This window comes from Eurosta solidaginis, unplaced genomic scaffold (genome assembly GCF_040869045.1).
Source record: "Eurosta solidaginis isolate ZX-2024a unplaced genomic scaffold, ASM4086904v1 ctg00001074.1, whole genome shotgun sequence".
NCBI classification, from domain to species: domain Eukaryota; kingdom Metazoa; phylum Arthropoda; class Insecta; order Diptera; family Tephritidae; genus Eurosta; species Eurosta solidaginis.
Genome location: NW_027137023.1, coordinates 209,404 through 235,174, shown reverse-complemented (window position 1 = coordinate 235,174; position 25,771 = coordinate 209,404). Strand labels below are relative to the sequence as shown.

The 25,771-nt window shown below is 42.0% G+C and overlaps 1 pseudogene; it reads right to left on the bottom strand.

Moving 5' to 3' along the window:
• Positions 1 to 1,535: 1,535 nt before the first annotated feature.
• Positions 1,536 to 25,283, bottom strand: LOC137236024 (inositol-3-phosphate synthase-like; annotated as a pseudogene).
• Between the last annotated feature and the right edge of the window lie 488 nt (positions 25,284 to 25,771).

Genomic DNA, 25,771 nt, shown 5'->3' with positions numbered 1-25,771 from the left:
TCGAGGAGTTTACGACCCTGTTATGCCGAATAGAGGCATGTCTTAACTCTAGACCACTGAGTCCCTCATCAAATGAACCTTCCGACCTGGAGCCGCTTACTCCAGGCCATTTTCTCGTGGGTGGGCATCTGTTAGCTCCACCCGAACTCGACTGTGACGAGAATTCTGCCTCTATAGTCAACAGATGGCAAAAAATGAAGGCCTTGCATCATACTTTCTGCCAAAGATGGAAATCGGAATATCTCACCGAGATCCAGAAACGATATAGATGGAAACATCCACAATCCAATTTAAAATCCGGAGACCTGGTCGTTATCAAGGAGGATAACCTCCAACCTAACGAGTGGAGAATGGGGAGGATCGTCAACATACACCCAGGCTCTGACAACCGTGTGCGTGTTGTTGACGTCCAGACAACCAAGGGACAAATAACTAGAACAATTTCGAAATTGGTACTCTTTCCGTCCCACAACAAGGAGGAGGAAATGTAAGGGGCGAAATTCCGCCTCACAAAACCCCAGAAAACCACAACACTATTTCCCCCGACTACCTACAATTAGAGGCCCACGGTTAGTGATAGCATCGAAAGCATCTTAAGGAACCCACGTCTTCGTGTCTCTCTATCCCTAAGCTTGTGTTTCTCCCGAGCCATATATTATCATCAACCCCCCGGTCTCGTGAGGGTGCGAGTCTACCGGAGGGGAAACCTAAGGCGTACTACGCGATGGCAATGAGGAAAGGGAGCGCGGGACATAAAGACGCGTTCAACCACGCGCCGTGATGCCCCGCTATCCCTAAGCTTGCGTCGCTCCCGAGGCCCTAATTATAATCAACCACCCCGGTCTCGTGAGGGTGCGATTCTACCGGAGGGCGATCCTACATCTTATTTTTCTTTTTTTCTCACCCCCGGTCTCGTACCGAGTCTGCCGGAGGGGGAATCCTACACCCAGCTACTTGTGGGCAATGAGGAAAGGGAGGTAGAGACACGAGGACGCATGGGAGCTTACCAAAAGCTCGCAAAACCAAAAGCAAAACTGAGGCTTCATAATAATACTAACGGGGGGCCCCTTGCAAAAAAAAAAAAAAAAAAAAAAAAAAAGAAACCACCCCAAATTCACTCGCTCACCCAGAGCGAGGACACCAGAAAACATCCCATTCACTCGTTATCCCATAACGAGGACATCATGAAAGCCTACCGCAGAAGGGCGAACCGATCTGCCACAGAATCTAAGGGCTTTCGGCCCTTGGTATATTTTAAATTTCCCAAAGTCACTCGCTTCCCCCAGCGAGGATACCAGAACCCTGATACAGACCCACGGTCTGCCCCAGAACACATATGCACTCGGTCAAATGCACGAGGCCAACAGCACCGAAGCGGGCCTAGCAATCAGGATTCCAATAGTTATAATTCATAAGAACAAAGTACACGTCATGTAGGAAGTCTATAATAAAAGCTTTCCCAATTTCACTAAAGTTAATCCCGAGTTGGCGGTACCTGCTGGAAAGATAGTTTTGCAAGTAACCTTTACATCTACGCCAGTACTGAAATAATTCATTCACGTCAGCCTTCAATCAATGCAACCAATGTCTCTAACAAGCGTTAACACTAAACAGCATCTATGTATTACTTTTTGTGCCCGTTCGTATGACCATTTAATTCACAATTATCATACTGAGCCTTTGCTGCTGCTCCAGTGCTAGCACTTTTGCCGTTCACTTCAGCGGCACAGCTACTCTCGATACCCTTTAACTTCTTAGTGGGCGGCTCATTGGTGATTAATGAAAAATCAAAACGTTGCTCCAGCATCATATGCGAATTTGGTGGCAAACCAATGCAACCACGTAATATATTCTCAATAGCCGAACGCTGACGAAAGAGCGAGTTGATAACTTGTGCGCCACGCGGTACCAATGGGGCCTTGCATAGGTAGCTTAATATAGAAAGTACGGGATTAAATGAGACCCATGGCGCATCGGCCCGTTGATTATTTTTTAATCTGAATGCGTGAGCACAATTCACCCAAAATAACCAAGTCAAGTATGAAAGGTGAAGCGAGTAATGAATCCTCGCATGTATTATGAATGACGAGTGTATTATGACCGCCCATCATAATTTCTGAGGTATATTCATCCATAGCACGTTTACTATCGCCCACATAGGGTACATATTTGATGACCACCAACATGATCGGGATGTTCATTAGGTTTAAAGAGCATTTGATTCGATTCGACCATATCATCAACAACGTTACCTTTGGATATCTCCTTGGAGCGGAATTGCTGTGGGGCTGATAAATTCTTGCCATCATTATTACCCAAATGATTGTAGCTAACTATGGAAACAGGTTTGATGCCTGCACCCACCTAAAAGTCAACAAGCACTGACTTAAGTTTAGTTTGGCCCGCTTTAAAATCATCGCCAGCAATGAAAACACCCTTAAATTCGGCCAATTCAATAAGACCAGGTACAAACGTATTTTGTGGTGAGCCATTAATGTAAGTTACGCCCTCGTCAATGCTGGCCATTGCAAACATAGTTGATGGTGATATTTCTGCCTTATTCGCTTTCAACGACGCCTCTAACTCAGCCATGGTTGTATTCAAGCCCTCTTTTATTTCACAAAAACGTTCTGTATTAGCAGTCCACAATATACTCACCTGATCCACACCAGTTTTTTGTTTGAAATTGCGTATATCACGTCGTATTTGTTCATATTGTTGAAATTTAGTACCTTTGATTAGATTATCAGCACGATCCGACTGATTGGCTGCAATAAAGTCGGGATCATAAATGGATGGCCGCGGTTTCAGTGTTGACAAATCCTCATACAATTGATCTTGTAATTCTACATCGAGCTCCTTTGAGCATCGCATAGCTTCCCCAATATTCAATGAACTTATATCCCAACCATTAACGATAATATCATCGGGATTAACCATGGGTACAAGATCTTTAATGGGTACATATACATCTTTGCCATCCTCATTGAAACCAAAAAAAAGCTCGGCCGAGAAAATTAATAAAACGCGAAAAATGTTGAGTTCAATATATCCCTGCAGACATCAGTCATTTTGCGAGATAACACCAAAAACCTGCAAATATATCAAAGAAAATTCATTAATAAAGTGCATAAATGGGCAGCAAAAAAAAAAAAAAGGGTGACAACTGACGGCGCGGCCGACGCCGCAGTTGGAGCACCCCCTTTGCGATGCCGGTAACCTGAAAAACACTAAAAACGGAACGATACCGGCATACTTACCCATCCACTGTTCTGGATCTCCACCACCAGTCACCTGAAAAAGAAAAGAAAATGTATTAAAAATCTGAAATAACATAAAAAATAGTTATTGAAATAAAATTATTGCAAAATGTTTTACTACTTACCCTTGTGTCCAGCAACGCGTAAATTTTACATGAATTGAAGAAAAACGGTAAAATAAATCTTTCGATTCATTTTTTGTTTTTGCTTCATTCTCTACACTGGAATGTTCAACCAACGTAGGTATGTATGAATGATACATACAAGAAAACGAGAATCGGCAGGGTTCCCACGTTACCTACCGCGACCACCAAATGGTCCGTTCCACAACGCCTCTGTCAGGGTTCGGACACTCACTCTCCCTCTACCCAGGAAGACCACGATCCATTAAATTTTATTCCATTTAATTTATAACCCTTCATACAACTCATAAATACAAAAAAAAAAACGAAATTCAAATGTTAAAATTGAATGCTTAATGCATCCGTTTGCGGTGCAGGGATAACGCAGCCGAAGACGTATACCGCTTTAGACAATCCCCGCACCGGTACGGGAAAAAGCCCATGGCCAGGAGCCCCTTTGCCGCTCCGCATAGCGGATGTCCGCGACCACCTCAATGGGTTCCGCATCCCCCTCCGCTGACTACAGTTTCACATATATGTACTGCCTTGGGTCCATTTGACACTGAAAAGGAAAGAAAATAGAAAACCCATTAGAAAAAATTATTAAAAATTCGTTAGGAACCCGTCATACTTACGTTTTACTTTACCAGCTTGAAACTTCTTTTGTAAATAACAAAGTGGTGGGGCTAATTTATCCACCACAATCCTACATTAATGTATCCTGGAAAATTCCTGTTACGGGAAACCAACTGGATGGCAACCCGCAACCTAACAACGTCAGCCTCATTAGTGCTGTCCAACTAAGGGCGAATACCGAACACTCAATAGACAAAATCAGTACCGAAAATCGCAAAACCTCAAAATCGGGACTGACGTGTTTTTTCTATTTTTCACTCATATGGGCATCTCATGCAGTACCAACCAGGCATACACAACAAAGAAATTCAAAAAAAAGGAAAACAAAACAAAGACAAACCTCTCCTTGTACAAAAAATTTAACATTTTTTTTACAAGGAAATTTTTTTTGTTGTTTTCTTTTACCCGTTTTTTGGCCACTGTTTTCGGGTTGGGGGGCAGGACTTGTTGTTTCTCAACAACAAACATCACAAACAGTCATTATAAGGGCTCGGTACAAAAACAATCCGAGTCCCGAAATAAAAGAATCCCGACACGACAAAATCCCGAAATGGGAAAAGTCAACTGTTTCTACCGGCCTAGTGTGCTACTGCCCCAGTGACCTAGTTTTTTTTCAAGGGCAAGCAAGTACATGTATGTATATATACATATATATACTCGCACACCACAAATTCACCATACCAGCTGTCAGCTAACCAATAAATACACGACAGGGCTGCATGCAATCTCATAATGATACGGGCAGATAGAACGCGTCGTGAAGAACGCATCGCCAATCTGCATGCAAGCACCGGCAGTTGGTACACTTTCCAATTTAAGTACGATTTGCGCTGCTCGTCATGAGCTTTCTCACAAAATTAAATACATACCTTCGTCGGCCCTTACGCTTCGCTTTAAACTCGCTTTATGCATCTATTTTAATATACGTTCTTGTAATAAACCACCGTCGCTCCACCTAACCAACCTCACGGCCACTCGCCCTGGCACATCCATAAAATGCCACAGTAGACCTGAGAGCGACACGATACGTTATACGCTGGAACGGAGACCTCAGACTCTTCGTCCAGCCCAGAAAAACCTCAAAACCCTCGAGTCTGGAACGGAGACCTCTGCCTCTTCGTCCAAACAAAAAAAAAAAAAAAAACTGCAAATCTGGAATGGAGACCTCGGCCTCTCCATCCGGAACGACAAAAAAACCAAAGAATAACAAAAATGGTGCCACTCTGGAACGGAGCCCTCGGCCTCTTCGTCCAGCCTTATTGGCCATCGACTATACACATATTACATTCTGAATTTCTATATTTAAGAATTATGTATAATTCAATGGCAAGAAATATTCACTTCACTGTTCATAACCGCTAATTCTTTCATCTTAGCTCAGGTGGCATGCTAAGCAAGTCGGAAAGGATTCCCGGCCATTTTGCGTCGCAGACGAACTCTTCCTTTAGATAAAGTTTAGTGTGTAAGTCTTATATAAATTTTTTCTCGTTTCAGCGGAGGTCATTGGCGAAAAACGATGTTGCGTATCGCAAGGGGGGCCGGCATGTTTAGGCAGGATGCCTAACTTTTCCGCATCTGATTGTGTGCTTTTTGTCAGCACTCATGCATATGCATGTCGGGGTTGATTTGTGGGTGCCTTTCCCCTCCAAACCGGAGGATTTTGCGGGTCAGCGGTTGTAGCTTGCTATACAACCGGCCTCTTTGATTTCAACCGCCAACGCATACACATCTGCCGCCAGCGATCTCCGCCGTGTTCCAACATATTCAGGTAATATTATACCCACGTTAGTTGATTGTAACCTAATAAAGTGCATTATTATAACGAGGAAAATCCTCTTGTGTTCTTCTCTGTTTCCTTTTGAGTGAATCACCCATTGAACGAGATCGACCCGTGTGCGCCTACCCACTGCCGGTTTACGACGCACTCAGGCCGAACATTTGTGGAGGCCCCGGCGAGATCATTAATCACCACTTTTGAGTGAGTCACCCATTGAACGAGATCGACCCGTGTGCGCCTACCCACTGCCGGTTTACGACGCACTCAGGCCGAACAGGTCGCTTTCTATTCTTGTATGTATTATGTGTTCCAAATATGAGCCAAATCGGACCGCAAATATGACTTTTATGAATATTTCGACCCTTGCTCCACCTAGCGGCGATTTTTTCACAGGTCGCTTTCTATTCTTGTATGTATTATGTGTTCCAAATATGAGCCAAATCGGACCACAAATATGACTTTTATGAATATTTCGAACTTTGCTCCACCTAGCGGCGATTTTTTCACAGGTCGCTTTCTATTCTTGTATGTATTTTGTGTTCCAAATATGAGCCAAATCGGCCCACAAAAACGGTGTTTGTGAATATCTCGATCCTTGCGCCACCTAGCGGCGAATTTTTCATAGGTCGCTTTCTATCCTTATATGTATTATGTGTTCCAAATATGGACCAAATCGGGCCACAAATATTATTTTTTTGAGAATCACGATCTTTGTGCCACCTAGCGGCGATTTTTTCATAGGCCGCTTTCTATTCTTGTATGTGTTATGTGTTCCAAATATGAGGCAAATCGGACCACAAATAAGTTTTTAGTGATTATTTCGATCCTTGCGCCACCTAGCAGCTATTTATTTCATAGGTCGCTTTCCATCCTTGTATGTATTATGTGTTCCAAATATGAGCCAAATCGGACCACAAACAGGATTTTTGTGAATATTTCGATCCTTGCGCCACAAAGCGGAGATTTTTTTCATAGCTCGCTTTCTATTCTTGTAGGTATTATGTGTTCCAAATATGAGCCAAATCGACCACAAACACGATTTTTGTGAATATATCGATCCTTGCGCCACCTAGCGGCGATTTTTTTCATAGCTCGCTTTCTATTCTTGTACTTATTATGTGTTCCAAATAGGAGCCAAATCGACCACAAGAGTTTTGTGAATATCTCAATCCTTGCGCCACCTAGCGGTGATTGTTTCATAGGTCGCCTTCTATTCTTGTACGTATTATGTGTTCCAAATATGAGTCAAATCGACCACAAACACGATTTTTGTGAATACCTCGATCCTTGCGCCACCTAGCGGCGATTTTTTTCATAGCTCGCTTTCTATTCTTGTACCTATTTTGTGTTCTAAATATGAGCCAAATCGACCACAAACAATATTTTTGTGAATATCTCAATCCTTGCGCCACTTAGCGGTGATTTTTTTATAGGTCGCTTTCGATCCTTGCATGTATTATGTGTTACGGATATGAGCCAAATCGGACCACAAATACGATTTTTATTATTATTTCGATCCTTGCGCCACCTAGCGGCGATTTTTTTCACAGGTCACCTTCTATTCTTATATGTATTATGTGTTCCAGATATGAGCCAAATCGGACAACAAATACGATTTGTGTGATTATTTCGATCCTTGCGCCACCTGGCGGCGATTTTTTCATAGCTCGCTTTCTATTCTTGTCCGTATTATGTGTTTCAAATATGAGCCAAATCGACCACAAACAGGATTTTTGTGAATATTTCTATCCTTGCGCCACCTAGCGGCGATTGTTTTAATAGGTCGCTTTCGATACTTGTACGTATTATGTGTTCCAAATATGGACCAAATCGGATCACAAATAAATTTTTTTAGAATATCAAGATATTTGCGCCACCTAGCGGCGATTTTTTATAGGTCGCTTTTAATTCTTGTATGTATTATGTGTTCCAAATATGGACCAAATTGGACCACAAATATTATTTTTTTTGAAAATCACGATCTCTGCACCACCTATCGGTGATTTTTTTATAGGTCACTTTCAATTCTTGTAGGTATTATGTGTTCCAAATATGAGCCCAATCGGACCACAAACAGGATTTTTGTGAATATTTCGATCCTTGCGCCACCTAGCGGCGATTTTTCATAGGTCGCTGTCTATACTTGTATGTATTATGTGTTCCGTATATGAGCCAAATCGGACCACAAACACGATTTTTGCGATTATTTCGATCCTTGCCCCACCTAGCGGCAATTTTTTTCATAGGTCGCTTTCTATTCTTGTATGTATTATGTGTTCCAAATATGGACCAAATCGGACCAAAAATATGATTTTTTTGAGAATCACGGTCTTTGTGCCACCTAGCGGCGATTTTTTTCATAGGCCGCTTTCTATTCTTGTATGTATTATGTGTTCCAAATATGAGCCAAATCGGACCACAAATACGTTTTTAGTGATTATTTCGATCCTTGCGCCACCTAGCGGCGATTTTTTCTTGTATGTTTTATGTGTTCCAAATATGGACCAAATCGGACCACAAATATGATTTTTTTGAGAATCACGATCTTTGCGCCCCCTAGCGGCGATTTTTTTCATAGGCCGCTTTCTATTCTTGTATGTATTATGTGTTCCAAATATGAGCCAAATCGGACCACAAATACGTTTTTAGTGATTATTTCGATCCTTGCGCCACGTAGCGGCGATTTTTTTATAGGCCGCTTTCTATTCTTGTAGGTATTATGTGTTCCAAATATGGGCCAAATGGGCCACAAGTATGATTTTTTTTTTAAATCACGACCTTTGCGCCACCTAGCGGCGATTTTTTTCACAGGTCGCTTTCTATTCTTGTACGTATTATGTGTTCCAAATATGAACCAAATCGGACCACAAATATGATTTCTGTGATTATTTCGATCTTTGCGCCATCTAGCGGCGATTTTTTTCATAGGTAGCTTTATATACTTGTATGTATTATGTGTTCCGGATATGAGCCAAATCGGACCACAAATAGGATTTTTGTGAATATCTAGATCCTTGCCCCACCTAGCGGCGATTTTTTTCATAGGTCGCTTTCTATTCTTGTATGTATTATGTGTTCCAAATATGGACCAAATCGGACCATAAATATGATTTTTTGAAAATCACGATTTTTGCGCCACCTAGCGTTTCGGCGCAGTACCTAAGCACGCAACTAGGAACACCGTCCGGTCCCGGAGAAAAGGTGGGCTTCAAAGATTGAAGACTCTGAAGAACAATATTACCATCAATAGCAGGATTCCTAATGTAATTCGAGCTATCTAAGCGATAGGGATATTGACCGGAATGAAAACCACTGGATGAATACGTGGACTTAAAGAACTCAGAAAATAGTTCAGCAACGTTGTCATCAGTGCAAACTTTTTTACCTCCAAAGGTTAATGAGGAAGGATACCCAGAAGTTTTCCGCTTTGAATTTACGAAACAGTAAAACTTTTTTGGATTTCTAAAAAATTGGGCTTTACAACAACTCAAGTAATTTTTATAACAAAGCTGATTAAGACGGTGAAATTTAGAACGAGCTATTAGATATTTAGATAGGTCTCCAAATGCTCCAGATTTCTTGAATCTCTTATAAAGCCTTGATTTAATGTTATTAAGTCTGATAAGTTGCCTTGAAAACCAAGGGGTCTTATTCGAACATAGGGTATAGCGAATAGGAATGCAGGTATCAAAGAAGCCATCAAGCGTACTGTAAAATATAGAGATAGCCGAATCGACAACAGTGCAAGCATAGAGATCCGACCAATCATGGGAAGCCAACAGATCATTGAGCATAATGAAATTCGCTTTGTAGAAGCATCTAGATCGGGGACGAGACTGTACTTGAATCCTACGGGGTAGGCTGATATCAAGTGATATCTCTAGCGTAGTGTGAAGAGTGTCTTCTGGAAGGGATAAAGGTGGTATTTGCGTAAGGGCAGTACCCACCGAGCCATCCACAAATACTAAATCCAGCATTTTATTTCCACTATTTGGAACATTGTTAATCTGTAAAAGAGATGAGTCTAACAAGCAATTGAGAAACTCATGTTGAGCAGTGGGAGTTCAAAAGTTTGAATCACTTATATTAACCCAATTAACTGTTGGCAAGTTAAAGTCACCAACAACAACAAGTCGATCGTTATCTCCCAACTGCGAATGCAAATCGCAGATGGCCGAGCTATGACTAGCATAAACATCCATATCCGACCGAGGTGGTATATACGAACAGCAAACAATTACGCTATAGGTACCGAATGAAAGCCTAACTGCTATGAATTCGATATGAGAGATATTGTCTAGCGAAATCAACTCAGATGATAGGTTAGATTCAACAGCAATTAGGACACCTCCCGCTCTAGAGATGCGATCACGCCGATAAACAGCATATTTATTTGAAAAAACCTCGGAATTGTAATTTTCAGGCTTTAGACAGGTCTCCGTAAAAGCTACAACTTGTGCAGAAAAGTTGAAAGAATTAAGGAAGAATGGAACAAATTTTGATCGTAAACCACGAATAGTTTGGTAATTAATGAGAAGACGGGCAGATCAGCAATTACCTTTGTGTTGTTATTACTGTGTTCGTCATACCGTTTTTTGGCTGTAATAAAACAGGTTCGGCCCTCGCCTTTCTTGTGATCAAGTGAACCACAGTATGCTTAGGCCAAAAAGAGGAATCAAGTACCTTATCGAAATATTCATCTGAAAGGGATATTTTAAATGAGGAGATGTCTCTCTAATATTTGAAGTTAAATGTATACACATTGATGTTACTAGTGGGTGCAACACCAAGTTTAGAGCAAACGTAATGAGCAATGTCATCTTCGGTAAGCGAGGCGTGTAATCGGGACACAAATACAGCCCTACGAGGTAGCACGGCAGTCACCTGCAAAGGAGTAGCGGATAGCGCACCAGAGAGCTGGGAAGATGCGGCCGTTATAGAAGAGTTGACAGAAAACGCATTGCTTGACCTAGCGTTGGTTATCGAGCCCGCCAAAGAAGTACTATTTTGTTCAGGTACACTTGTATAACCAGCAACAACCCCAGTATCGGTAGCTGTTATTGTTGGAGCTAAAGATACCGGTGGAGGTGTAGGATGAATTGGGGAGTCCAGCGAAATCAACATTGGTGACGTAGAACAAACAGCCGGAAAGGTACCACTATTAGTTAGTGCATCGTTTAATTTGCCAGAGATCGTCTCACTGGAAGTCTCGACACAGCCTTGTGGAGATTCCTGAGCTGCATTGTTCATAACGTCTTTGGTAAGCCTGTTCGTATCAGTCAACGCGGTTGAAGGGACATTCGTAGGAGGACAGCTTTGCCCCTGACTCGAAGACAAGTTGGAGTCTTTGTTGGGCATACATTTCTTACGTTTTGGGGATTCAGATATCACTTTCAATTTTTTAAAGTGAGCCTCCATCGTTTTGAATCTTTCGTTAAGGTCACGAAACCCAATAAAAATGTTGTTGAACTCTTTCTGAGTTTGCCTCATAAAAGCTCGCATGTCATTTTCTACGGAACACCAATCATGACATGTCCAGTTCAGTCCAATTTTGCTGGATATTAGGTCAACCACCCTACCACCTATGTGAGAGAAACCGGCACTGATGCCATGAGCCATATTATCACAGAGCCAACAACAGTGCTTGGTGCACTTCTTGACACAGCAATCCAACATAATTGCAAAGTAAAACAAACCCAAAAGAAAAATAGGCAAAAGAAACTATAAGTATAGGATAAATTGAACAGCTGTTCAAAAAATATGGGCGAGAGTTATTTTGGAGCACTGGATGCAAATCGCAAGAGAGCTTATAGCTAGCAGCGAACACAACAGAAAGCAAAAAGGGCACACAATGACTTGCTAATAGCAGCTACCAACAAAAAGGCATGCAGTTATCACAAATTTTTGTGAAAATCTATGATATATGAACACACAGACTGAATATTTAAATTGCACAAAAAGCCACTATGTATATTGCACTGTGTAAAGATTTAATACGAAATTAAACTTATAAACTATTTTCTATTATATTAATGAATATTTATAAAAGATAAAACTTGTTTACAAAGTAAAAAGAATAACAATTCGAAGAGCGATCAAAAACACGTCCGCGCACGGCAAGGTTACCAGATCGTAACCAAATATGAACCAAATCGGACCACAAATACGATTTTTGTGATTATTTCGATCCTTGTGCCACTTAGAGGCGATTTTTTCATAGGTCGCTTTCTATTCTTGTATGTATTATGTGTTCCAGATATGAGCCGAATCGGACCGCAAACATGATTTTTGTGAATATTTCGATCCCTGCGCCACCTAGTGGCGATTTTTTTCCATAGTCGCTTTCTATTTTTGCCAAATAGGATCACAAATACGATTTTTGTGAATATCTCCATCCTTGCGCCATCTAGCGGCGATTTTTTTACAGGTCGCTTTCTATTCTTGTATGTGTTATATGTTGCAAATATGAGCCAAATCGGATCACAAATACGATTTTTGTGAATATCTGGGCCCTTGTGCCACCTAGCGGCGATTGTTTTTATATGCCGATTTCTTTTCTTGTACGTATTATGTGTTCCAGATATGAGCCAAATCGACCACAAACAGAATTTTTGTGAATATCTCGATCCTTGCGCCACCTAGTGGCGATTTTTTTATAGGTCGCTTTCTATTCATGTAAGTATTATATGTTCAAATTATGGGCCAAATCGGAATTATCCGGTCATGCATTCATTGCATCCGATACAAGCCGAAACTACTTCAACATATGATGAGCAATTTTCACGTTGAAAGATTGTCACCATCACGTCCATTTTCTCGTTGCGACGTCGATTTTTGTGGACCTTTCAACGTTTACCTTCGAATTAGAGGCAAGGTACCCTATAAAGCTTACGTAGCTATCTTCGTTTGCTTCGCAACAAAGGCGGTGCACATCAGGGTCGTTTCAGACTTGTCTCCTGATGTATACCTAGCATCTCTGAAACGTATGATTGGGAGAAGAAGCCTTCCGTCAGACATATTTTGCGACAATGCGACCAATTTCGTTGGTGCTTGCAGCAAACTAGCTAAATTGAAAGCACAGAACAGAACACCAAAGGGAATTATTCGTCGCCCAATCCACAAGATTGCAATATTACCAATTTGAAAGTTCTTTCAACGGGACCGGGATGTTGGTTCACCTAACGAAACACCCTGCATGTTGCCGTGGGTCAGGAACACTTGCAAATGCATTTACTTTAAAATCAATCATTACCTTACCATTTAATAATGTACATAACTGTCGCATTGGCATTTCTATATTAGGGTATGAACTTATAAGAATGTTTATACTAGTGCTACGCGAAATTTTATATGTGAATAGGCAAGGCGAAATAAACTTCAATTGCCAAGTCTGAAGTTCCTTCATATCTACAAACGCAACTTCTTGGTTGATTGTGGCGATGTTATTGGAATGCATAAGCTTGTGTTAAACGCATTTACATTGTAACGAAATTCGGGAAATACTGCTTATTTTACACCTTCTACTAACGTTCGTATCGCTAAATTTTTGAATAAATAACTCCAATATTCAATAAAGCAAAATGGTCTTTATTAGATTACTTTGAAAGTACTTCACAATAACACTTATACTTCGCAACCAAACGCGTGCTTAAATCAAACTGATTACTGACTACTCAGCTTGCTCTGCTTTTATACTCTCTGATGCCTTGTACAAATGTCTAGACGTTTCTTCTTCTAGAATCCTCTACCTGGTCACCATATGCGTGTGTATATGTGAGTACTACCTCGGCTGATGATGGCATGCGTTTTTGAGTGTCTCTCTGCTGCTTGTATCTATGTGTGTACATAATGATTAATGTGTTTATGCAGCTTGCTTTAAGGTTTTTGTTGTTGTGCATTTATTTAGTGACGTGAATATTCGTCACATTGCCCTCCACCTAAGTCTGATCGTCCCGATCAGATAAATTGTTCGATCTAACATCTGCTAGCCTCTCCAAATGAACCACCCTTCTACTTCGTGGTTTCCCAATGGTATGTATGCGGTAGAGGGTATCACTGATCCTCTTCACAACTTTGTACGGGCCTTGCCAACTGTACCAAAATTTGGATGGAGTACCTTTCCGCCGGTGAGGGTTGTATAGCAGTACCAAATCTCCGTCCAAGAAACCTTCCGAATTATTGTTCTTGTCAAACCTTTATTTCATCTTACTACTCATTACCCTGGTTCGTTCCCTCATACTCTGTTGTTTGGCCAATGAACTACTTCGTAGAGCTTGCGCTTGATGGATTGTCTTCGCATAATCAGTATCGTTCCGAAGTTTCACAACAGTTGTGCGCCCTGGCTTGAAACTACCCTCGCATTCTTTCTGAGAAATTCTTTCCTTCGTTTTAGTGCGTCCATTTGGGTTTGTCAATGCCAGTGTTTCTCTCGCAGGTATCTTTGATTTTGATTTGTTTGGCCCATTCGTTCCATCAACCTTTGCCCGATCTACTGCCTTTAACTTTGGTGGTCTTTGTCGAATCGCCTCCACCAGCACTCGCTTACTGCTGAACCCTTTCTCCAAACTGAAGTTAAGTGGTATATCATGGTTCTTATAGCGCATATTCCTTCTTTTCATGTCGATCCTGATGTCATGGTCAACTAAGAAGTCCACTGCCAATATGACTTCATCAATAATCTCTGCCACAACCGTGACCTTTCCAATTAAGACTTCACATATGACTTCTCCGTGGACTCGGATATACTCGCCAGTAATAGTACGCTACCTTGCTCCAGGTAATGGCTTTTCTATCCTGTTGACCAAATCAGATCGGATTAAAGAATGAGATGCGCCCTTATCTACACGCTCCTTGCCATCCACATTTCCTTTGACGGTAAGACTGCTCGATTTTCTTCCAATTTGCGAGAGAGATATCACAGAACATTCAATAGCTGGGGAAAGTTCTCGATCTTTACATCTAACTCGCTCTTGCGTATCTCCTCCAGCTTTGCGTTTACGACCAGCCAAGTTGGAACTATTGGAACCGGTGCTGCAATGACATGCAATGTGACTTGGGTTGCCGCACTTGAAACATTTCATAACTCCAGCATTTTTCTGTTGTGATCCCTTCCCAGTGCTTCCAAAATTGTGTCTACCCAATCTGGCCTTTCCACTTCCACACGATGAGCTTTGTATGCTGGATTACTCAATAGTGAGGCAGTTTCCTGAGTCAATGTATGTGATACCGTTTCTGCGAATGTTGGCTTTGGATTTGCGTATGTGGCTCGCTTCGTTTCGACGTCCCGTATGCCATTTATAAAGCTCTGAATTTTTACCCTTTCGGTGTATTCCACGGAGGATTTCAGTAGCAGATCCTTTCAATGCCACGAATAGTGCAGCAACTTTATCTTCGGCATTCCAGTTGTTCACTGTTGCGGTCTTATCAAACTGGAGCTTAAATACCTGGAAAGGAATAGAGCCGTCAAAAGATAGAGTTTTTAGCTTCGTATTGCTTGCTGAAACAACTGGGCGATTTAGTTCCTGTATACGACCTTTTAAAGCATCTACCTCAGCCTCGATTTTGTTCTCAAACTGCGCTATTTTTTCGTCCATACGGGCTTCCAGTTGTGCAGAAATCTGCGATGATACCGGTGCTGAAATTTATCCCGACATTTCGGATATACGTGCCTCCTGTGCTTCAATCCTGGATGCTATTTGTGACGACATTTCGGATATACGTGCCTCCTGTGTTTCAATCCTGGATGTTATTTGTGACGACATTTCAGATATACGTGTCTCCTGTGATTCCATCTGGGATACCATATATGTCTTCTGTTCTTCAAGTTGAGATGTTACTGTCGATGTTTGAGCAGATATTGCAGCCGAAATCATGTTCAAGTCTGTGCTCGTAACTGTCTGCGAGGTTTCATTTTTCTCCTCCAATTTTGTTGTCTCATCGCCATCAAAATGAAAGACATACTCTTCCACGTTAATTAGTTCTAATTCCATTTCCTCTCGCAGCCGTGCCTGAAGTTCGAGTTTATTGCCGGTTGTATTCTTCAATGGCTCTCCAACTCCTTCTTCAGCTGATGGATCTTCAATTCACTCGACTTTGCCATGGCCTTGTTGTACTCTGCAACTCTGAAATTTATTCAACAATTCCTCTTCTAACACCAATTGTAACGAAATTCGGGAAATGCTGCTTATTTTACACCTTCTACTAACGTTCGTATCGCTAAATTGTTGAATAAATAACCCCAATATTCAATAATGCAAAATGGTCTTTATTAGACTATTTTGAAAGTACTTCACAATAACACTTATACTTCGCAACCAAAAGCGTGCTTAGATCAAACTGATTACTGACTACTCAGCTTGCTCTGCTTTTATACTCTATGTTGCCTTGTCCAATTTTTTAGAAGTCTCCCCTTCTAGAATCCTCTATCTGGTCACCAACCATACGCGCGTGCATTTGTAGTGTGTAACCATATACGTGTGTATATGTGAGAACTACTTCGGCTGATGATGGCATGCGTTTGTGAGTACCTCTCTGCTGCTTGTATGTATGTGTGCACAGGATGATTAATGTGTTTATGCAGCTTGCTTTAAGGTTTTTGTTGTTGTGCATTTATTTAGTGATGTGAATATTTGTCACAATATTAAAAATATCATTGTGCCGCGGCCTTAACTAGAAGTAAACTACATTGAATAAACTAGTCTACAGTAAACCACCAAGAGGCGTTGTTTTATTGCGCTATTTTTCTTTTAATTTAGAGCATAGCTCAATCCCTGTTTTCGAATTTATTCCGCGGTAAGAAAAAAGCTTCTTCACCCTACATCATGCTAATCCAATTAAAATTTTGTAGCATATCTTTAATGGGGGTAGTGCATAGCTTTATTCTGCATTTCTTGTAGTTTATCGATTTGCGAATCTTTCAAGATAAAGAAAATAGTGGAACAATATATGAAGTATGGCTCAATTATATATCTATATACTTCTGCTTTATAATAACTACTCAAGTTTTTACAGTTTCTTTGAATCAAATATATTTTTTTAGCTATTTTACCTCTTATATGATCAACATGGACATACAATTTTAGCTTGCAATCTATTTGAGTGTCGAGATATTTTATCGTATGCACCTTTTCAATTTTAGTATTATTTATTTTAATAGGTTCAAAGTGAATAATATTCTTCCTTGTTATTACCACATATTTAGTTTTTTTTAATATTAATTGGTAGTCTATTTTCACACTCCAAATATAGAGAGCATCTAAATCAATTTGTAGTTTTTCTCTTATTTCATGTTCATTCCGTCCATTTATGGAAATAAGTGCATCATCCGAAAATAGCTTTATAGTTCTGAATTTCTATAAAAACTTAATATCATTTATATTCCGATATGGCTAGCCTCTAGCTGAAAATTGCCGTAGTTTTGTTTCTGTTATTGCATGTTCGTTTTTTATTTTATTTATGAAATGAAATATGTTAGCGTGTGTCCCAAACGCACTTCGAATGACGTTGTGCCATCTTTCGATAGAATTATTTGCACGGACTTCACCCAATTTGGTGATATTATTCATATTACATAATTCGATTGGATATAACACCTTCTTTAGACGTTGTTGTGTTCCAGGCTGAAAAAAATTTCAGAAATCAAAATTCAGAAAGTAATCAAACTGCAAACAACATTAAATTTTGTGCGTGACTTGACAGGCGTTTTGGTTGGATGGCTGGTTGGCTCGCTGGCACGAATTTTGTAATGGAAATTTAAGTAACTTTCCGATAAGCTACAAGGTTGAAACTTGGAATATAGTTCAGAAGCCGATGACAATGCAATAATAAGAAAAAAATAACCGATAGGTGGCGCAAGGATCGAGATATTCACAAAAATCGTATTTGTGGTCAGATTTGGCTCATATTTGGAACACATAATACATATAAGAATAGAAATCGAACTGAACCCTAATCAGGTTATGCTACGCCTCACATTTTTAGAAATTTCATGCGCCCAACGCCTTTATTTAATTGTCTGATCAACGCCCTAGATTGATGAGGAGTGTGATGACTAGTACCTAGGACCTACCTAGGTTAGGTTAAGTTAGAGTGGTTGCCTCCGCTGTCCGAGCGGAGACTCACGTAGGCCGTTGTGGCCCGTTGTGCTACCACGCGGGTGCCCCTATTTCCTATTACCCTACTTTCGAAGAAGAAGAAAGTTTAGACCCCAGTGAGGCTAAACCAACGCGTTTGCCTAATGAAACGCAAGATGTCGTTTGGGTTTATAGATTCAAGCTCCGCAATGCACCCAAAAGAGTGTCTGTGGAGGCATTGGTACCTAGGTTTTGACAGTGCGGGACAGTGGCACAGATAGTGCTCAACGCTTTCTATTTCCTCCTCGTCCCTACAGCTGCGGCAGAAGTCATTTGTCTGCAGGCCCATATAGGCACCGTGAGTGACCATGAGACAGTGACCTATAAGAAGGTCCACTAGTGGGCTTATAGAGATACGGTTTAACAATATCACCGATCGCGATCTCTTTTCATCCAGCTTAGGCCAGATTTGGATATACTACAAGTAGGTTCCCTCGCCCATCTGGCGTTTGCCTTATCCGTGAAAATAGATCGCAGGTGGTATTTGCAAGTGTTTAGAAGAGGGCTGGCCCAACCAGCGGAGGTTGTTGTTTGCAAGTTGGTGCCTTCCCTAGCTAGCTCATCCGCGGCGCAGTTTCCTGAGATGTCACAGTGGCCAGGAACCCATATTATGCTTAGGTTGCAATTTTCAGCTAGTTTGTTGAGGGTTTCTCTGCACTTCAATGCCACTAGTGACGAGGTGTTACTGCATTGTAGGGCTTTTGTGGCAGCTTGGCTGTCAGAGAAGATTGAAATAGAATTGGTTACCTGCAGGTTAGCAAGATAGCGGGCTGCTTCCCAGATAGCTATGAATTCAGCCTGAAAAACACTGCAGTAATCAGGTAGGCGAAAACTCTCGCTTAGGTTGAGCTTCTCCGAGAATATCCCGCTGCCGACTCTGTTGTTTAGTTTAGAGCCATCTGTAAAAACGGAGATTTCATGTGATCCCGGCTCCACGCCGTTTGCCCACTCGTTCCTCTCTGGGATTCTTGTGAAAAATTTGTTGTCCCAGCAAGGGGGCGATGTTGTATGGTCAATTTCAAGAAGGTTTCGGGGACTTGCTTCAGGATCCGGGTGTGACCAAACCCGCAGTGCCTCCATGGCTCGATAGCGTTGAGCCTTGCCGCGTTGCAGGAGGCACAGTATCTACCATATAGATCAGTTGGGAGAAGGAATAATATGGTTTCAAGAGCATTGGTGGGAGTGGAGGGAAGGGCACCGCTGGTGAGCATTGCCGCCATCCTCTGCACTCTCGTTACTTTACTCTTGTTAGATTCGATATCGAGTGCCGTCCACCATACGGTGACGGCGTAGAAGAGTATGGGTCTCACCACTGCCGTATAGATCCAATGGACTATGCGTGGCTGGAGACCGCCACCGATTGCCGACTTACAAGCGTAGAGAGCCATTGTGGCTTTCCTGGATCGTTCCTCCACATTTCGCTTCCAGTCAAGCTTCCTGTCTAAAATAACTCCGAGATATTTAACCTCGGTAGAGAGTTTCATTTCCTTCCCGTCTAGGGACGGGAGGGTAAATTCCGGTATACTGCGTTTGCGGGTAAAAAGCACCATCTCAGTTTTTTCACAGCTGATGCTTAGTCCGCATTTCATAGACCAAGTGTTTGTTAGATTAAGAGCATTGTGCAAGAGTTCGCCAAGCACTGGAAGGTGTTTGCCGGTAACTGTCAAGGTTATGTCGTCGGCATATGCAATGACTTGGCTCCGGTGGGCTGTAGTATAGATAACAGAGCGCTCACCGTCAGGTTCCATAGTAGAGGAGAAAGAACGCCCCCCTGGGGGGTTCCTCTGTTGGTATACCTTATGAACGATGAGCTGCCCAGCTCAGCGATAATGATTCTCTTGTTTAGAAGGAGCTCGACGAATTTCACAAGAGGCTCTTCCACCCCTAGTGAACGTAGAGATTTTGTGACCGCTGCTGGAAGAACGTTGTTGAAGGCTCCTTCTATGTTGAGAAAGATACCCAGCGTAAATTCTTTAAATGCAAGACCCTTCTCTATCTTAGTAGTGATAGCATGTAGAGTTGTCTCTACGGATTTGCCCTTAGAGTAGGCGTGTTGGTTGTTGGTACAGTTGTGCTTTTTCGTTCATTTCAGAGATTCGAATCTTTTGTTCTTTTTCTGATGAACGAGCAAGTTGTTCTTTTTGTTCATCTGTTCTTTTTTTTCAAGCAAATTTGTTCACTGCTGTTTTCACCCGGGAAAAAAAAGTCAGCAAGTATAGATGGGGGTGTGTATGCAGCAATGCTTTGTGTAGGTATATTTAAATGTGTTATGAATAAATAAGTTAATATATATATGTATAATTAACTTCAAAAAAAGTAACAAATTTCGGAAAATCCAGGTTATTGAAAGAGTACAAATACAAATTGTAAATATGAACTTTTCAAGTTTAATAAATGTAATAATTACTTTCTTACAAAAGATGTTTTTCATTAATGTATACAGTTTCGAATATCTAATTTGATCGGAATAAAATACAAAGGAAATTAAACATAAACGTATATGAAATCGCTTACATATTATTATGTAAAAAAGTTAGTTGTGACAATTTTTTAGGTAATAAAAGGGTTCTTCTGTCATTAATAATTTGACCAGCGACTGAAAAAATTCTCTCGCATGGTACAGAAGTTGCAACCACACACAGTCGTTTCATAGCAAAGGTATATAAGCGGGGATATATCTTTTTCCGCTCACACCACCACTTCAATGGATCATTTCCTCTACTAATATATTCTTCGTTTAAATACTTATCAAGTTCTCGTGTTGCTGCTACGGTTTTATTCGTCGAAGAGGTTATCAAAGCAAATTCAGAGTCGTACTCGTCCCAAATGCTCTGGCCCGGTTGAACAGTGCCCACGTTCTGTTGAAATATTTCAACTTCTTGAACCGTGGTGCTATCTGTTTGTTGCATTGATGCAAATTTTTTCTTAAAGTCGTCTAATGCTTTTTTGTATGCATCCTCATTCTTAAAACCATGTCTCTTGAATCGAGGGTCGAGTATTGTACTCTCTGCATATAAAAAGTTAGTTTCTATTTTGGAAAAACGTGTCAGCATCTCTGATTGTAATACTCTTAAGACACCACGTACTACTTCTGATGTGGAAACTACCGCTGCTATCAATTTCTTAAGAATTTTACAAATTATAAGGACCTGTAAATAAAAAAACACTCATAAAATATAAGCATAAATACACACATTGCGTCTAGACAACCTTTGAAAGAGTAACGTTCTGCTCAGCAGACACAGTCACTTCATAAAATGGTTTCAATAGAGGTATTATTTCTTCTATGGCATCCAATCCTGCTAAATCAGGTTTAGTGCGAGGCAGAACTACGGCTAAAGCATCTTTAATTTTTAATAGACGGTCAAACATCTCATACGTGGAATTCCATCGAGTCTGCACATCAATCTTCAACTTTAATTCGGGCAAGTTTAGCTGCTTTTGCGTTTCCTTTAGTTTCTGTAAACCACTAGTGCTGCGATGGAAAAACTTATTGCAGGCGTGTTTGATGGGGCTCGACCCCTCCTCTGGCCTCCGCCAGGCTGCGTTGGACTTGTCGCGGAATGCGGGTATGCTTGCCTTTAAGCACGAACTAGCTCGTCGGATATGGGTGGGTTTCGTTTTCCACAGTCCACGCAGCAACCGCAATAAAAAAAATTCATACCCTTCAGTGACACCGGAGTAATCACTCCACCCTCGTAGCACCTGACCAGCCACGGCCAATAGAATCATCAAACCCCCCCTTTTAACTCTCAATACCCCTAATTGTCCTTGTCCGTCCCCTTCGTACCCCCCTTGTCCAAGTCTCTTTTCGCCTCCTTTGAATGAGGCCGGCCAATCCGCCCCTCCTCAACCTTTTGCCAACCTGGGCCCTTGTGGCTGGCCCCTAAAATTCCCTACACCCCCCATATTCATGAGTCAATCCCCGCACTCATGCCCCCTTACCACTTCCCCATGTCATCACGTCCACGTCCGTCAGGACCCCGTCAAGAAAATTATTCACCACACACGAATTTTATGATTAACAATTTAACAAATTCATTCTTTATTCAACATTTTTAATTACTTAGTAAAACGATTTCATATTCCATTTCGGTGCAATTTTTTGCGCAGGGAATCAATGGAGCCAGGAGTCATCTATCTTCACCTCTATCGCAAACCCTGAAAGCCTACCTTAGGACGTCCCAATGTGTGCCCTGGGATACAAGATCAAACGTCTGCATTGACTCAAAACAAAACCCTATTTGCATCCAACTTATTCTCTGCACCTGCCTTGCACCATTCTATTAAGATGATCTTCAATATACATTTAATGAAGTCTTCTGCTTCTTTCGTTTTATCCTTTCTTTACGAACTACGATTTAGCCAAAAAAATGTGCAATTTGAATTTCTTTGATATGGAAGAGAACTGGGTACATTTCCATCTTATATGTTATTTGCTACGGTTCTGACATTCAATTTTTCTTCATATTAACCTAACCTTCTTTTTAATTCATATAATCGCGACAAAGGATCTTGACAAACAAACTTATGATATTTTGAAATCCGAGAATCGGAATTAGCTTATGGCATATTGACTATTAAAATATATCTGCATGTAAGCATTGACCTATAATCTGATCACTAATGAGTATATAAATCAACTCAATCAATTCTATAATTCATATTTACATAGGATTTGCGTGTCTGTATGGATTGAGCCACATCATGTCAAACTTACAGAAAGGTAGATTAATCAAATTCATGTGGTATGTAACCACGATCCACTATTGCTTATGAAAAATGTATGAAATGTATATATGAATGCGTATCTTTCCATACGCTTTATGAATTATACGGGAGCGTGCCGAAGCCACTGTGTCTCCTCCGTATGCCAATCCGGTTAGCTAAATTGCATTTGCGCGCCGTATCACATTTGGTGCGCCTGACGACGCCGCGTCCAGAGCGCCGATTCCCGTGTGGACGTGCGCTACACTCCGTCTTTGCAGACGCCCTTAAAACTTGATAATTGCAGGTGTTTCGTAATGAATGTAACTACATATACTTATGTACCTTTCTATCTCAAACCTCTATCTATGACTTGAATTTCTCGTAATGTGGAACACTGGAATCCAGCTTCCCCATGAAGTTACCAAACCTTGATTCTGCCTGGGAGTGGAAGTCCCCGCTCCAGGGAAACGCCAATAGAATTCTTATTTGCTCGTCAATGCGCAGATGACATCAAATGAAAGCATGTGCGCCTATAGTTAAATTGCCTCGGATATTCACGTAAGAGTTCTTTTCTCTTTGTAGGCTATCTCCCCAAAAGAAAATTTTTACGTCGTTCAGGTTGCTTGCTGTTAATTCAGAAATTTTGCGTCTGAAATATTGAGCTTTTGTTAGTCGCCTGTGCGCATATGACCCCAGGACACGTTCACGACCATGGTGAAACAGGACGGACGAGATGCATTTTTAGGTATCCTTGGCCCCTGAGCTCATGATGGACTGCAGTCGGTGGGCCTAGTAATCTTTTGACACTTTGATGACACAGGGTTTGTTTTGAACGGTTGAAAGCAATCGCCTAGCCATCGACGCTCACCATGTCACTCCATGTCAATCTGCATGGTCGTGTCTGGTGCGTTTTATCAGAGGTAATGTTCGCAATTTTCGCTGAGGGAACATTAATGCAAGACAGTAGGTACTACTGGGTGATTGGATATTTTTTCCGAACATGACACAACTGTGGGGAGTTTGAACTTTATGACAACTTTTAGCTTTTTGTGGTTAGCAATTCGGCATGTTTGATTACTCGTCAAGGTAGAAACTGCTTCAACCTATGAAGTTGAGTCAGATACAACTTATTTGTCGCGCATTTGGTTGTTCACCACTAAACTGTCGTAACAGGGCGAGTCAGCCGATGCAAGGCGTTGCATGGTGAGCTCGAGAAACGACGAATATTACGCCCGCATATCTTTAGCATGAAAAATGCCTTTGGACCTGCCGCTCATATCCCCCAGCTCATATAAGCAATTTCCCACTGGTCTCAGAACCACCGCCTTCACATATTTATTCGCAAGCTTCGCATTGAAATTGTGCGTCGCATCACTCTGCCTAAAGCTTCGCCTATAGACTACCTGCCCGGTCTATATGTGATGGGCCTAGCCCGTGTGTTGTACACTCTTTTGCCTTTCTCGTATGCGAGCTTCAAACTATTTCTAATTTTATCCCTCAGAAGCTTCAGACGTATGTCCCGCGGTAAAACCTCTACTTCGGAATCGTTAGCACAGTCCAGTCTGCGTAGTATCTCGTACGTCTCCCCGTGCTGCACCATGGATTGACCAAAGACTGCCTTATAGGGCTCCGTCCGGATCGCCTCGTGAACCGCGCTCCGAAGAGCAAAAGCTGCCTTTGAGAGATGAGTGTCCCAAGACTTTTGATCGGCTTCGTCAATGTAGGACCTAATGATGGCTAGTAAGGATCGGTTTATTCTTTCGGACGCGTTAGCCTGGGGTGAATAGGAGGCCGTACGGACATGTTTGACCCCATAACCCTTAAGGAAATCACTGAACGCCTCCGAGACGAACTGCCGGCCGTTATCCGAATGGATTGTCTCCGGCACACCGAAGATGTGAAAGATGTCGTTTTCTAAGTACCGGATTACCTCCCTCGAAGTCGCACTCCTCATAGGCTTGACGAATACGAATTTTGAATAGTGGTCGAGGACAACGAAGATATACGAATTGCCGTCCAGAGACCTCGGATATGGACCGCAGAAGTCTATGTACAGCCGCTGGAAGACTCTTTCCGTCTCGACACGATCACCCATCAACAGTCTCTGTATCGCGTTCGTTGCTTTGCAGCATTTGCACACGTCACATTTGCGAACAAATTCCTTAACAGCAGAGACTATTCCGGGCCAGAAATACCGAGCACGAAGCCGGTTGACTGTCTTCGCTACGCCGCCATGTCCCGCCGCTGCGCCGCCATGCATCATCTTCAGCAGCTCCCCTCTCAATCCCTCGGGCACCCAAACTTTCCACAAGGAATCCTCGATTTCATCGTCTCGTTGGAAACGTACACGCTTGTAGATCACGCCGTCCTGTACCCTTACATCGGGCAACTGGTCGGAAGTATCCTCCACCGTACGCTTCAGCTGGTTGTAACTCTCAGACTGGAATTCTGGGCTACTTAGTGATAAATCGGTCCGGAAAGTGTTATCACTCAATTCGTCCATGTGTACTCGGCTCAACGCGTCTGGGACTACATTCTCTGCGCCCTTTCGATGTACAATTTCGAAGTCGAATCCTTGGGGCTTGATGCTCCAGCGCGCCAAACGTCCCGAGAGATCGCGTTGATTCATGAGCCACTTGAGACTCATGTGATCCGTAATAATGGTGAACCGAACTCCGTCTATATACGGCCGAAACTTCTGCACACTTACCACCGCTACTAAGCATTCCAGCTCCGTGATCGTATAGTTTCGTTGAGCGGAATTCAGTTTCTGCGAAATGTATGAGATGGGTCTCTCACTGCCCTCGCCGTCCAGCTGGAAGAGCACCCCTCCGATTCCCGTAGTGGACGCGTCACACTGAACATAGAAAGGCTTTGCGAAGTCCGGATTGACCAACACTCTTGGCGATACCAGCATGTTCTTCAATTCTTGGAAAGCAGTAACAGCCTCATCCGTCATACAAAACTCCTTTTTCTTCCTCAGACAATCCGTCAACGGTGACGTGATTGTAGCAAAGTTCGGCACAAATCTCCTGTACCACCCTGTAAGTCCCAGGAATCTCCGAAGTTGTTTGATAGTTTTAGGTACGGGAAACTGCACCATCGCTTCGAGCTTCGCCGGATCCGTCCGCAGCT